At 44.6% G+C, this 13,067-nt stretch overlaps 1 protein-coding gene and 1 non-coding gene across 2 annotated transcripts in view; both read right to left on the bottom strand.

Annotated features, from left to right (window-relative positions):
• Positions 1 to 13,067, bottom strand: part of TMEM132C (transmembrane protein 132C) — a 431,835-nt gene that overhangs the window by 295,818 nt on the left and 122,950 nt on the right. The window lies entirely within an intron of this gene.
• Positions 6,052 to 6,155, bottom strand: LOC111522989. The gene has a single exon (XR_002725399.1). It is a non-coding gene; the product is annotated as a small nucleolar RNA U13 (small nucleolar RNA).

The following is a 13,067-nucleotide window of genomic DNA, read 5'->3' as shown; positions in this document are numbered from 1 at the left end:
CTGCCTTCATCACAATGCCCACTTTCAGACGTGTTGACCAGGGATGGATTCTTTAGAGCTGATGTTCTCTAGGCTGGGACATAAAGGAAGGGTAGGACCTGCAGAGGTTGAATGGAAAACAGCAAGAGTTCTAGGATGAAGAACAACATAACCAAAAGATTGCGGAGGGAAAGCTCCGGATCCCAGCATGTGAGGGCTGGGAAGTCCATCCAGGCAGATGGGATGAAGCCAGGGGTTACTCTAAATGGGGCAGGCAGTGGATGCCCACAAATGTACCTTGGCAAAAATTCTAGGTCCTGCTTCCCTCTTGAATTGGATAAAAATAAAAATGACATCCCCTGAAATAATCGACAGGCACAAGTGGAATTGATTTAGGGTGTGCAAAGGACTTTCCAGAACAGGGGTTGCTCAGGAAAGGGCGATTTTCTTGAGAAACACGTGGTGACATCTGCAGACATGTTTTGGTTGTCACAACTGGGAGGGGTTGTTATTGACATCTAGTTGGTAGGAGCCAGGGATGGTTCTAAACATCTTACAATGCACAAGGCAGTGCCCCCACCACACGTAATTATCCAGCCTACAATCTCAATAGCACTGAGGTTGACAAACCCTGAACTAACTTGATCCACATAGGAAGCCTGAGGCAGTTTGTCAGATATTACATACCTAGGAAGAAACAGGGGAAGGACTTTCATCAAAGCCTTCTCCAGCCCAGAAAGAAGAAATGTATCACAGTGGTTAGGAGTTCATGGAGTGACATGAAGTTCAACCATGAATCCTTGTCCCACAACTTCTTAGAGGAGGATTTTTGTTTTTGTTTTTGTTTCTTGGAAAATACCTTAAACCCTTGAGCCTCAGAATCCTCATGTCAATGGTGGGAATCACATAAGACCATCTCACTTAAAGCAATACACTAAGCACTCAGCATGCTTAACAATTAGGAGTTGCTGTTGCTATTATCATTATGACCATTATTTCAAATATGTTCATCAGTTATAGCAGCAAGCTTTAAAAACTACAGAAATGGTGGGGGAAGGGTGATATCCATGTGTGAAAAAAAAAATTGGGTGATGTCTATGTGAGAAAAAAAAATCTGAAATTAAGGGAAACGGCTCTTTTCAGGACTTCGGAGGTGTCTGCTGCATCAGACACCTCCGGTTTACTCACATGATATCAGACACCTGCAAAACAGGACTTGCCTTTCTCCATACGCCTCAAGGAGAGCCCTGATTGGATTTTCCTTCCAAGTCACTGCAGCTTACTTGAAACACAAGCCAACCTGAATATTTTTTCCTCTCTCCATTGGTGATTTATTAACATTCCCCAGACACAGAATGTCTCTCTCTGCTAAATATGGCTCATTGTTTCTTTTTTATTGAAACAAAAGGCACCTTGATAAATGGATTATTTGATTTCAATGCCTCTTCTGAACAAACCCTGAATATCCTTTGCTGAAATTACACAGCGCGGTTTGCAATTTCATAACCGTCAAACTCTCCTTTAAAAGAGCAGGTACTTATAGTCCCCTCCCAGCCCCTGGGGGGATATTTCCCCCCTTTTCTCTGGGAGAGCTCCATAATCACTTTCAGAGGCGACTCAGTCAGACTCCTAGAAGTACAGCAAAGGAGCTGTGCCTTCCAAAGACAAATGCTCTAAAATCTTCAGAATCTTGAACTTCGTCAGCACAAGAAGGGTGCCTTGGGTAGGCACGGAGGGAAATATTTACCAGGCGAAGTTATAAATCTAACACGGGCTGCTTTAACTGCATGGTGTCAGTGTTTCCGCAAGTTAAGCTCAGCCAGCGGCTTGCCTGGTGGCCATGTGGCCAATTCCTCCACATCCTCCACCTGCCCTCCCCTGCTGACCACCCACAACGTGGCTTGGAACCCAGGTCCATCCGCAGGTGGGTTCTGATTGGCTCAGGCTGGGGCTCTCCCAGGACAGGTGCTCCTCTACGGGACGGTGTGTCAGCTTCCTATGCTGCTGGAACGAATTACCACAAACTTAGCTGCTTAAAACAACACACATTTTTTTTTCTTTTTATATAGTCCTGGAGGTCAGAAGTCTAAAATCAAATGTCACTGGGGAAATAACACACACTGGGGCCTAATGGAGGGTGGAGGGTGGAAGGAGGGAGAGGATCAGGAAAAATAGCTAAATGGATACTGGGCTTAATACCTGGGTGATGAAATAATCTGTACAACAAACCCAAATGACTCATGGTTACCTACGTAACAAACCTGCACATCTTGCGCGTATACCCCTGAACTTAAAATAAAAGCTAAAACAACAACAACAACAACAACAACAAAACACCTTGAAGTGTCAGTAGGGTTGTGTTCCTTCTGGAAGCTTCAGGAAAGAATCTGTTTCCTATCCCATTTTCTGGAGGTCACCTGCATTCCTCAGCTTGGAGTCTCTCTCTTCTAAGCCAGCACCTCGGCAGCTTCTCTCACCCCTGACTTCCTGCCTCCCTCTACAGGGACCCCTGTGATGATATCAGGGCCACCTGGATGATCCAGGATAATCCCCCCACCTCAAGATCCTTCCCTTAATCACATCTGCAAAGTTTCCTTCCCCAGGCAGGTCACATATTTGCAGCCTCTGGCAATAGGGATGGAAACATCTTTGGGGAAGGTGGCATTTTTGATTACCACAATGACCGCAGGGAGGAACACCACTGGCGTGTTGACAGCAGCCAGTTCGGCTGGGTTTTCTGCACAGCACGAGACCGTTCTAAAACCATAGAGAACTGCCCAGATTCTGCATGACTTTGCCCCACTGGACATTCACAGAGGTGAGGAACCCATCTACAGTGTTCCAAGCAAAGAGCAGACCTTAAACATCCTCTACATAATTGGGAGAAGGGCAATGATTTCACACACCGTATGCATTCCAGAATTGCAACTACTGGGGTGGAGATCGGACTTTCACGAAACTTATCTAAAAAGTGGTTGATCCTTTTCGAAAATTACATCCACAATGCCCAATCTGCGTGTGAAATTCAACTTGCTCCAACACAGTTGCACCAGTCTGCATCTGTGGCTGACACACCCACAGTGACTCGAAATACAGGAGCGAGTACCTGACCACTTCATTCGGTCTTCTAGATATACCTGTTAAAATATTACTTTACCTTGAATTATTTTTCCTCCCTATGACAGAGCACTATTCTGATTTGTTTTTAATTATGTACACACGTAGGTTATCAAATTATTTCATTTCATGACTCATAAAGGTGAGGGTTGAGAATGACTGGTGTTAACCTAGGGGTTGGCAAACTTTTTCTTAAAGGGCCATGAAGTAAATATCTTAGGTTTTTGCAGGCTAGAAGACAAACATCAGTATTATATAGGTACTTATATAGTCTTTAAAAATGTAAATACCATATTTAGCTTGCAGGCCGTACCAAAACAGGTGATGGGCTGGATTTGATCCATGGTCTGTAGTTTGCCAATCCCTGGTCTAAATCAAACAGAGCAATTCTAACCTCACTCCCATTACCTGGTTCAGTTACACATAGGCCTAAACCTGTGATTCTCAAACAGAGGCAGTTTTGCTCCCAAGGGGACATTTAACAATGTCTGGAGACTTTTTCCATTGTTAAGAATGGGGCAGGCAGCAGGGGGGCGGGCAGGCAGGTGCGGTGGCTTAAGCCTGTAATCCCAGCACTTTGGGAAGCCGAGGCGGGTGGATCCCTTGAGGTCAGGAGTTTGAGACCAGCCTGGCCAACTTGGTGAAACCCCCATCTCCACACAAAAAAATGCAAAAATTAGCCAGGTATGGTGGTGCATGCCTGTAAGCCCAGCTACTCAGGAGGCTGAGTAAAGAGAATCGCTTGAACCCAGAAAGCAGAGGGTGCAATGGGCCGAGATTGCGCCACTGCACTCCAGCCTGGGCAACAGAGCAAGACTCCGTCCCCAACCCCGCAAAAACAAAAACAAACAAACAAAAAAGAATGGGTTTGAGGGCATCCTGTTAGCATCTAGTGGGCAGACGGAGGCCAGGGATGCTGTTCAGCATCCTACACTGCGCAGAACAGCCCACCCACGGAATCATCCAGCCCCGAAGATCACTGCGCTGGGCTGGGAAAGCCCTGCCCTAGGCCAAACTGGGCCAAGGACCTATGAGGAAAAGTGTGTTAGGATTTCTGGGAAAGAAGGTCCCTCACTCTTAAGCAAACGCCTTTCACCCCAGGGGCCAATGCGTGAGCAAGTCTCCCCATAAATACTGTTATCCATCTGGAATCTATGCACGAGTGCCCAGAGACACGCTCAGCCGTGGGTGGGCACAGTGAGGGAAGGGACCGTGCTTTCATCCCAGGGCTTGGCCTGGGAGAAGCTCGCCTGGATCTCACCCTGCCGCTGCCCTCCCGGCCATGTGAGCCAGTGGACTTCCTCAGCGCACGATGCTTTTCTCTCACTTTCAGACAAAAGCTTCTAAAAGGACACACCTTGCTTTATCCAAACTGCAGTAACTCTGCTTTGCAATTTATATAAAGAAGGAGGCAGCATACTTTTTTTCTGTAAAGGCCCAGGCAGTAGATATTTCAGGCTTTCGGGGCCAAACGGTCTCCGCTGCAATTCCTCAACCCTCTGTGACCGCCGCCAGAGACAAATGTAAATAAATGACTCTATCTGTGTTCCAAGAAAACTTTCCTTTTAAACACTAGAATTTGATTTTCACACGTCAAAAAGACTACCACTCTATTTAACGATTTTTTCCCCCAACTATCTAAAGACATAAAAACATAAAAAAAATTCTTAGTTTTCAGGCCACCACACAAAACCGGTGGTGGGCTGGGTTTGACCCACAGGCCATGGTGTGGGGACCCCTGAGAGAGAGGAAGCCTTTCTGAGTCGCGTTTAGTGCACAGGAGAGCTTTCTTAGTGTTTCTTCAGTGCGTTTTACAATCTGAATTACAGACCGGGTTTACCTCTTTGATTCAAAATGTAAACATGTTTTTTTACTATGCCTCCAGAACAGTTTGGAAATGGAAACCAAAAAGAAAAAAAAAATCAGGAGGGTTTAGAGTTGTATAATATAAGCATGTTCCAGCAGAATTTAAATATCTGCATTTGCTGCTCACATAGCATATGGTTTGAGAACGTTTCGCAGTATCTATTCAAAGAGAGAGGCATGCATTTATCACAGATGGTGGCATTATTTATGATGGAAACTTACGTTAATCCTGAGAGTCCCAATTATCTCAATTCATATAAATAAAAAGGAGAGCATTCCTGTTCTTTATGATGGTCTTTTCCCTCAAAAATAAAGAACTTAGTTTTAATATAGTCCACATATTTTCTTTCCCACTAATTACAGATAATTAAAAACTTGTATGTACCATTGAGTCATCCACATTTTCCCCCCACATGTAAGTTTCATCTGCTTGCTAGTTAGCATCTGTAGTTTTGTTTGGTTATACCAGCATTTAGAATGATTATATTAATGACAAGTCTTAGGGGACAAAGTAGAAAATGCTTTCCTGATGGTTGAGTAAACAAAAAGAGAAAAGAATACACCAGAAGATAAAATCAATTTTCTCTTTCATTTTATAGCCTTTAACGTGTGAAAAGGACATTTAAACTGAGCCTTCCAAGAGGGAATGGGGAATTATAAGGGAGAATTCTGAACAGTCAATGGAGAAAAATATCCCTTAAGTGGAAGGTGAATTCTTTTATCCTTGTGACACCTGGATTATCAAGACAGGAGGAGGACAAGACAGGCAGGAGGAGGAGAAGACAAGACAGGGAGAGGACAACAGTAGAACCATCGATCAGCACCGTGTCGGTCCAGGCGCTACCTATCATATATCGACTTCTTTGTACTTTCAACAACCCTATGCATGAAGTATTTTTATTATCCCTAATTTTCACATAAAGAGATTGAAGCCCAGAGAGGTTGAGTAATTCAGCCAAGGTCACACAGCTAAGAATTCTGAAATCAGAATTTGAACTCAGGATCCCTGTGCTCACTTCTGCGCTATCCGGTCTCAGAGCACAGGCTTCAGGTTATGTATTTTCTAATTTTATTCATTTCTATTTTTCACATCAGATGGGCAAGGTGCCAACATCATAACAAGGTCTGAGGGAGACACGTCTCGCACGTGAGCGTGAAAACCCAGTCATCACCCTTGTGGGTTACAAAAGGACCTAGGCTTTATTTCAAATCTGTGTCTCACTCTGGCTCCAGTTTTCCCTATGCAGAGAGAGTGTCAGTCCTTGGTAGACACAAAGGTTGCAGAACCATCACCGGCTGATGCTCAGGTCAGTCTAGAGATGCTGAATGCCAGCTTGCAAGTATGTACAGTTAGCATCGTGGAAAGAAAGGTCAGGAGATGGAGCCCCTGAATCCAGCAGCGCCTGAAGCTGGAGGCCCCTGTACTTGTCTCCTCCATGGCTTGAGCCAGCCTGAGATGTCTTCTTGTCATTCTTAACTGACTGATGCTCAGCATCTTGTCTGATGGATGAGGCCCCTGAGCTTACCGCGGTTCTTATTTAATATTGCATCGGCAAGACATCCATCTCAGTCTTAACATTGATCGGGGGAAAAAATCAACAGAGGGATAGGATAAGGAACAGTCTTCCCTCCATCAACATTAACTAGGAGGCTTGTCTGTGCCCCATGTTGCCTTGCTTCTGTAGGGAGCACACAGATAATTACACCGTGTTTATCAAACTCATGGGAGGCTGAGCAGAGGGGAGGTGGCCTGTCGCAATAGGGAAGGGCTCAGATGGGAAGAAGTCAGCATGGGCATATGACAGGTGAGGGCAGACTTGCACCCTAATCATTGTTTAGAAGTAGAAGGTGGCCATGTGAGGAGAGAAGCAAGAGGACTCCAAACTGCAGGAGTGCAAGGTTGGAACGCAGAAGAGGGAGGGGCACTGGAGGAGGCAATGTCCCAAGGGGAGGGGCGAGAGCAGTCCACCTCCATGGGAACCGACTTGTTATGTCAAATTGCAAACCCACAGTAAGAGCAAACAGCAGACCCACTCTTCTGCTTTATTTATTGGGGGTTTGTAAGTTTCCCTATGGAACAGAGACCCCCTCGTATGACCTTTCGCTGCCGCCTGCCTTGCTACGCTGCTGCGGCTGGGCGCTGAAGGCCCCTGACGGTTGCGATTGTTCCAGAAAGATGCACCCTCCTTTGCAAACTCACAAACCACAAAAAACGGCACTCACAAGGGAGCTGGAATGAACCGTGTTAGAAGACACATGGAGAAGCCCCACCCAGACCTTTCTCTCTCCATTATGGGATCAACGCCTTCAGGTTAAGCAAACGCTATGGTCCCTGGACACAGGTGGAGACACAGTATGCTGGAGGAAGGAGAAGAAACCAGCTTCTACCCATGCGGGAGGGGCAGAGAGATGTCCTGAGCCCGGCGACTAGAAGGCTACCCTACCCCAGGGCCAGTGAGGCTGGGGGGAGCAGTAGCATATCAGAGCTGCTGCTGTGTGACGGGGGCACCTGACTGGAAGCCACTGAAGCCTCTGCGTGCCATCTGCTGACCTAAGATGCTCCTTGGCCAGTGGCTACCCTAGGGTCACTCCCACTCCTGGGCACAGGCAGACGTGGCTAAGGTGTCCACTGCAGCTTTGCGCTGGATAGGAAATAACAGAAGAGCCTATCCACGATAAACTGCCTGAACACAGCAAACCCCAGGAGAGAATGCAGTCAAGAAAGAAAGAGAAGAGAGACAGAGGATAGGGCCCTGTGGAGAGGGCAGCTCCAGGCCAGCCTACCGGGCTCCAATCACACACAGCCTGGCCACTTCCTAGCTGTGAAGCTGGGTGTTCCCTCAGCCTGTCTGCACCCCTGTTCCCATCGGTAGAAGGAGCTTCATAACAGCACACTCCTCTTGGGACCATTTTGAAGATGAAACAACTTACTAAATACAAAGTGCTCAGTCATGCCTGGCACGTAGTAGGTCCTCAAAAATATTACCTATTAATATATGTATATTTTTTTACTTTAAGTTCTGAGATACATGTGCAGAATGTGCAGGTTTGTTACATAGGTATACACGTGCCATGGTGGTGTGCTGCACCTATCAACCCGTCATCTAGGTTTTAAGACCCACATGAATTAGGTATTTGTCTAATGCATGCAAGCATTTGTAATTCTCTCTCTTCCCTTGCCCCTCCCCCCGCCGACAGGCCCCAGTGTGTGATGTTCCCCTCCTGTGTCCATGTGTTCTCATTGTTCAACCCCCACTTACAACTACCTATTAATTTTTTACTATTATTAGGAAGCAGCTGGAAAGGAGAACTACACGTATTAGCAGAGAAAGATCTCCAAGATGTGTTACTGGGTGAAAACAACGTTAATTACGTAAAAACAAATAACCACAATAATATAATTACGTTTTCTTTGTAGTTTTTTCCTCCCACAGAACTTTAGAGAAACACTACCCAGAGCTTATTCAATGGCTTCGTGAATTCACTAAGGACCCCGCATCCATGTATCTTTCTGTACCACCAACTCTACTAAAGGGCTTCATGTTTGTGACCACAACAAAGCTGCTACCCATCGAGCCATTGCATCTGAGTTCCAGGAGAAACAAATTAAGGGCAAAATGTCTGTATTAGGTAAGTCTATTTACTTAACCTTTTTTTTTTTTTTTTTTTTAATTGGCTCAGGTAACTCAATGAACATCAGTTTATACATTCTTGCCACCCTGGCTCATAACTGCACCTACTACAACGGGGTCTGGGAAGGAGATTACACTTGGTCCTCAACTTAGGATACTGCAACGTAGGATATTTCCACTTTGTGATGGTGTGAAAGTGACACCCGTTCAGTAGAAACTGTGCTTTGAATACTCATGCAATCATTTTGCTTTTCACTTTCAGAACAATATTCAATAAATTACATGAGACATTCGACACTCTATCCTAAAATAGGCTTTGTTTTAGATGATTTTCCCCAGGTGTAGGTTAATGTAAGTGTTCTGAACATGTTTAAGGTAGGCTAGACTGAGCTGTGATGTGTCATAGGTTAGGTGTATTAAATGTATTTTCAAACTTAGAATATTTTCAACTTATGATGGATTTATCAGCACATAACCCCATCATAGGTAGAGAAGCATCTGTATTTTTAGTTGGGCACATTGCTACCTCCAACGAGTTTAGTATTTGGTAAGTAAGGTAGAAGGCAAGAATGGATATCGTGTAGATAGTTACCATTATTACACAATTATCACACAAGGAACATATCATTTATGCTAAAACAATTATGTTAAAACAACTATAGAGATATTAACATTTATATAATAGTATAGCTTAATATTATATTAAATTAATTTTAATATATTAAAACGAATGAAATGTATATTTAAATATATTTAGTATTCTATTACCATAAAATATTAATAAATTTAATATAATTATGTTACAATAACAAAAACAAAAAACTGAAACACAACACTCTGATTGTATATATGTATATATTTATGTGTTTGCGTGTAAATATGTACACACCACACATATACATAAATGTTTAGAAAAAATTATAAACAGTAAATTACACTTAGAAAAGTGATTACCTAAGAGGAGTAGAAGGGAGATGAGATCTTTGGGATGGTCACATGTATTTTAGTTTTACTAGATTTTTTTTATTTTTGTAAAATAAGGGAGACCCTACTCACACATTAGTTGTGCAATTAACATGCTGCTTTAAGAGACCTTCCCTTGGCAACAGAGCTACTATTGCCTGATTTGGCTGGCTGAAAACAAAGCCGATACATATCCTATCCTGTGTATGCTTCGTGTGGTTCTCTAACAGGTGCACACACTTTAAAGGTAGAATTTCTTATTTTTTCCCTCCTTGTTCTTTGCTATTCTTAAATATCTATCTTTGAAGAAAAGAAAAGGTGATGAATTTAACATGAATATATGAGCATCCAACATCTCTTAGTTTTCTTCTGTGACAAGAAGGGGTCACTAGATGTTCAACTGAAGGAAAGGACTTTTTCCTTTGTGAGCACCCAGCATGCTGCTCAGCTGGGCTAACCCAAGTTGTGTTTGCTTTACAGCTCTGGCAACCCCCTTTCTGTGCCTCCCCATGTTGTCAAAAGTCCTTAGAAAAGTTTGTTCCCTTTCCTGCCGGTAAAGAAACCCGGAAAGCACGCAGCAGAGGATGCTCGCTTCCCAGTAATCAGTTTTCTTCTTGTGTCTGGAATCCCTGTTTTCTCGGGGAACGCCATATGGCTGTCTGATGTGGTTTGGCTGTGTCTGCACCCAAATTTCATCTTGAATTCCCATGTGTTGTGGAGGGACCCGGTGGGAGATCATTGAAACATGGGGGCGGGTCTTTCCTTTGCTGCTCTCATGATAGTCTCATGAGATCTGGTGGTTTTTAGAAGTGGAGTTTCCCTGCACAAGCTCTCTTCTTTTGTCTGCCGCCACGTGAGACATGCCTTTCACCTTTCCCCACGATTGTGAGGCCTCCCCAGCCTCGTGGAACTGTGAGTGCATTAAACTTCTTTCTTTTGTAAATTGCCCAGTCTTGGTTATGCCTTTATCAGCAGTGTGAAAATGGACTAATACACCATCTTTAAAGAAGTGTATATCTCAGCCTCGCGTGCACTTAAGGATGGCTGTGTGCCAACATCCAGGCCAAGAGCTACAAGAGGAAGTTGTTAGGTGGAGCTCCAAGGATAGCACCTTAAAAAGAACACAGCTGAGTCATCATCAAGTACCTTTACCCACTTGCCCTTTCTCTTTTGCCCGATTGCAATGCTGATCTGATGCTGGAGATGGAGCAGCCTTTTTGTGACCATGAGGCAAGAAGCTCATGCTGAGGATAACTGAATGGAATAACATCAGGAACTGGGTCCCCCTTGGCATCTCGAAGCATCATGCGAGCCTGGGCTGCCAAACACAAAACTCCTTTCCTTCAGCCCAGCATCTAGTAACCCCTTCCTGCCACAGAAGAAAGCTAAGAGATGTTGGATGCACATGTATTTATGTTAATACATGCCAAACACTGAAACTGGAATATAAACTCCTGCCAAACACTGGACTGTCAAAGACAAAATTGATTCTGCAGCAAAATAAACAAGGGCTGTCAATTCATGAGCTTGTGGTGGTGAAGCCTATTGTCTGACAGTTTCCTTTCAGCAAGGATTCAACGGTTCTAGGAAGGAGAGTCTGTTTTGTATAGTAAAAGAGGAAATCCTGGGACAGTGTCTGATTGGCAAGGGTCCTATGCAGTTGGGAATTCTGAAGAGGGGAGAGACTTTCCAATTGGTCTTCGTGTATATTTGATGGCTCTGAATTAGCTGCAAGTGAGCACGGGGGCAATTTGGGGATATTTCAAAGGAGGAAGATTGTTCAGTGTACAGGTTGACTGTGGACAGTCATTTCCTAGAACAAGTGGAGGTCAATAAAGCACTATTTTAAAGCAATGATGCTTAGGACAAGTTGCATGCCATGATCGGCATCTCCCAGGACTTTTTGTTTTGCAAGAAAAATAAAGTCCCAACTTTGTTTGAACCACCCATTTTTAGGTTTCTGTAACTTACAGATTCACACTGTTTGTGCACCTTGATACGTCTATGCCTCAGGCTAGAGACCATCATGCAGCTTTTAGCTAGAGAAATGTATCAATCAAGCTTGTCCAACCCATGCCCTGCAGGCCGCATGTGGCCCAGGATGGCTTTGAATGCGCCCAACACAAATTTGTAAATATTTTAAAAACATTAAGAGCTTTTTTGTGTTTTTTTTTTTCTTTTTTTAGCTCATCAGCTATCATTAGTGTTAGTGTATTTTATGTGTGGACCAAGACAATTCTTCTTCTTCCAATGTGGTCCAGGGAAGCCAAAAGATTGGACAGCCCTGAAATAATCTCTTTTGTATAAGAAAGTTTGAATATCGCCTGTTTTCCTGTCTTTGCCACCCCACCTCCTCCAGGAAGTCCTCCTTGATACCCCTGGCCAGCATTGGCCCTTCCTTCTCCCTGTGTCTCCTCCCCATCCTTCACCTGAACCACACACTGTGCTCCTTCACGATGTTCTGGAGTCAGGCTCTCTCGTACTCAAATCTTATTTGAGAAACTGGAATATAAGCTCTTTCAAACCAGGCAGGCAGTTGAGAAGGAAGAATATGCTTTTGCATCAGGTATGATGAAGGTGCAAATCCTCACTTGTTAACTCAGCTGCCTGGGCAAGCGGCTCCACCGGTTCGAGCCTTTCCGGATGAATGAAGTGGCAGTGACAACCCACCTCCCCCCAGGAACTGCTGCAGAGGCTTATTGAAATCCCCACCAGAGGCCGGGCGCGGTGGCTCAAGCCTGTAATCCCAGCACTTTGGGAGGCCGAGACGGGCGGATCACGAGGTCAGGAGATCGAGACCATCCTGGCTAACACGGTGAAACCCCATCTCTACTAAAAATACAAAAACTAGCTGGGCGAGGTGGTGGGCACCTGTAGTCTCAGCTACTCGGGAGGCTGAGGCAGGAGAATGGCGTAAACCCGGGAGGCGGAGCTTGCAGTGAGCTGAGATCCGGCCACTGCACTCCAGTCCGGGCGACAGAGCAAGACTCCGCCTCAAAAAAAAAAAAAAAAAAAAAAAAAGAAATCCCCACCAGAGCACCTCAAAGCACGGAGCTCCCTGTCTCCATAGAGGAAAGGATCTGTGTTGCATCCACACACCTCAGAGAGAGAGAGAGAGAGAGAGCAGAGGGTGGGGGAGACTCTGCAAAATTTTTATTAAAGGTTCAGGTCATAGATATTAGTGGATAGTAGATATTTTATGACAAGAGGCAAAATTGAGGATACTATGTAAGTATTTATGTAACCATTTAAAACGAAACCATTACAAAATATAAAGATTATCCTTAGCTTGAAGGCCATATAGAAGCAGCTGGCAGGGGTTTGGCCCGAGGTTCTGGTTTGCCAGACGCCTGGTCTAGGGTCTGTGAGGGGACAAAATGCACGGGCTCTGAAGGTGTGTGAATCCTGTTTCTGCCACTTGGCATCTGTGTGACCTAAAGCAACGAGGTCCATTCTTCATGCCTTAGTTTTCCTGTCTGTGGAATGGGGACAACAGTACTAACAATACCT

The sequence above is a fragment of the Piliocolobus tephrosceles genome, chromosome 10 (assembly GCF_002776525.5).
Source record: "Piliocolobus tephrosceles isolate RC106 chromosome 10, ASM277652v3, whole genome shotgun sequence".
In the NCBI taxonomy this organism is placed as follows: domain Eukaryota; kingdom Metazoa; phylum Chordata; class Mammalia; order Primates; family Cercopithecidae; genus Piliocolobus; species Piliocolobus tephrosceles.
This window is presented reverse-complemented; position numbering and strand designations above follow the sequence as displayed.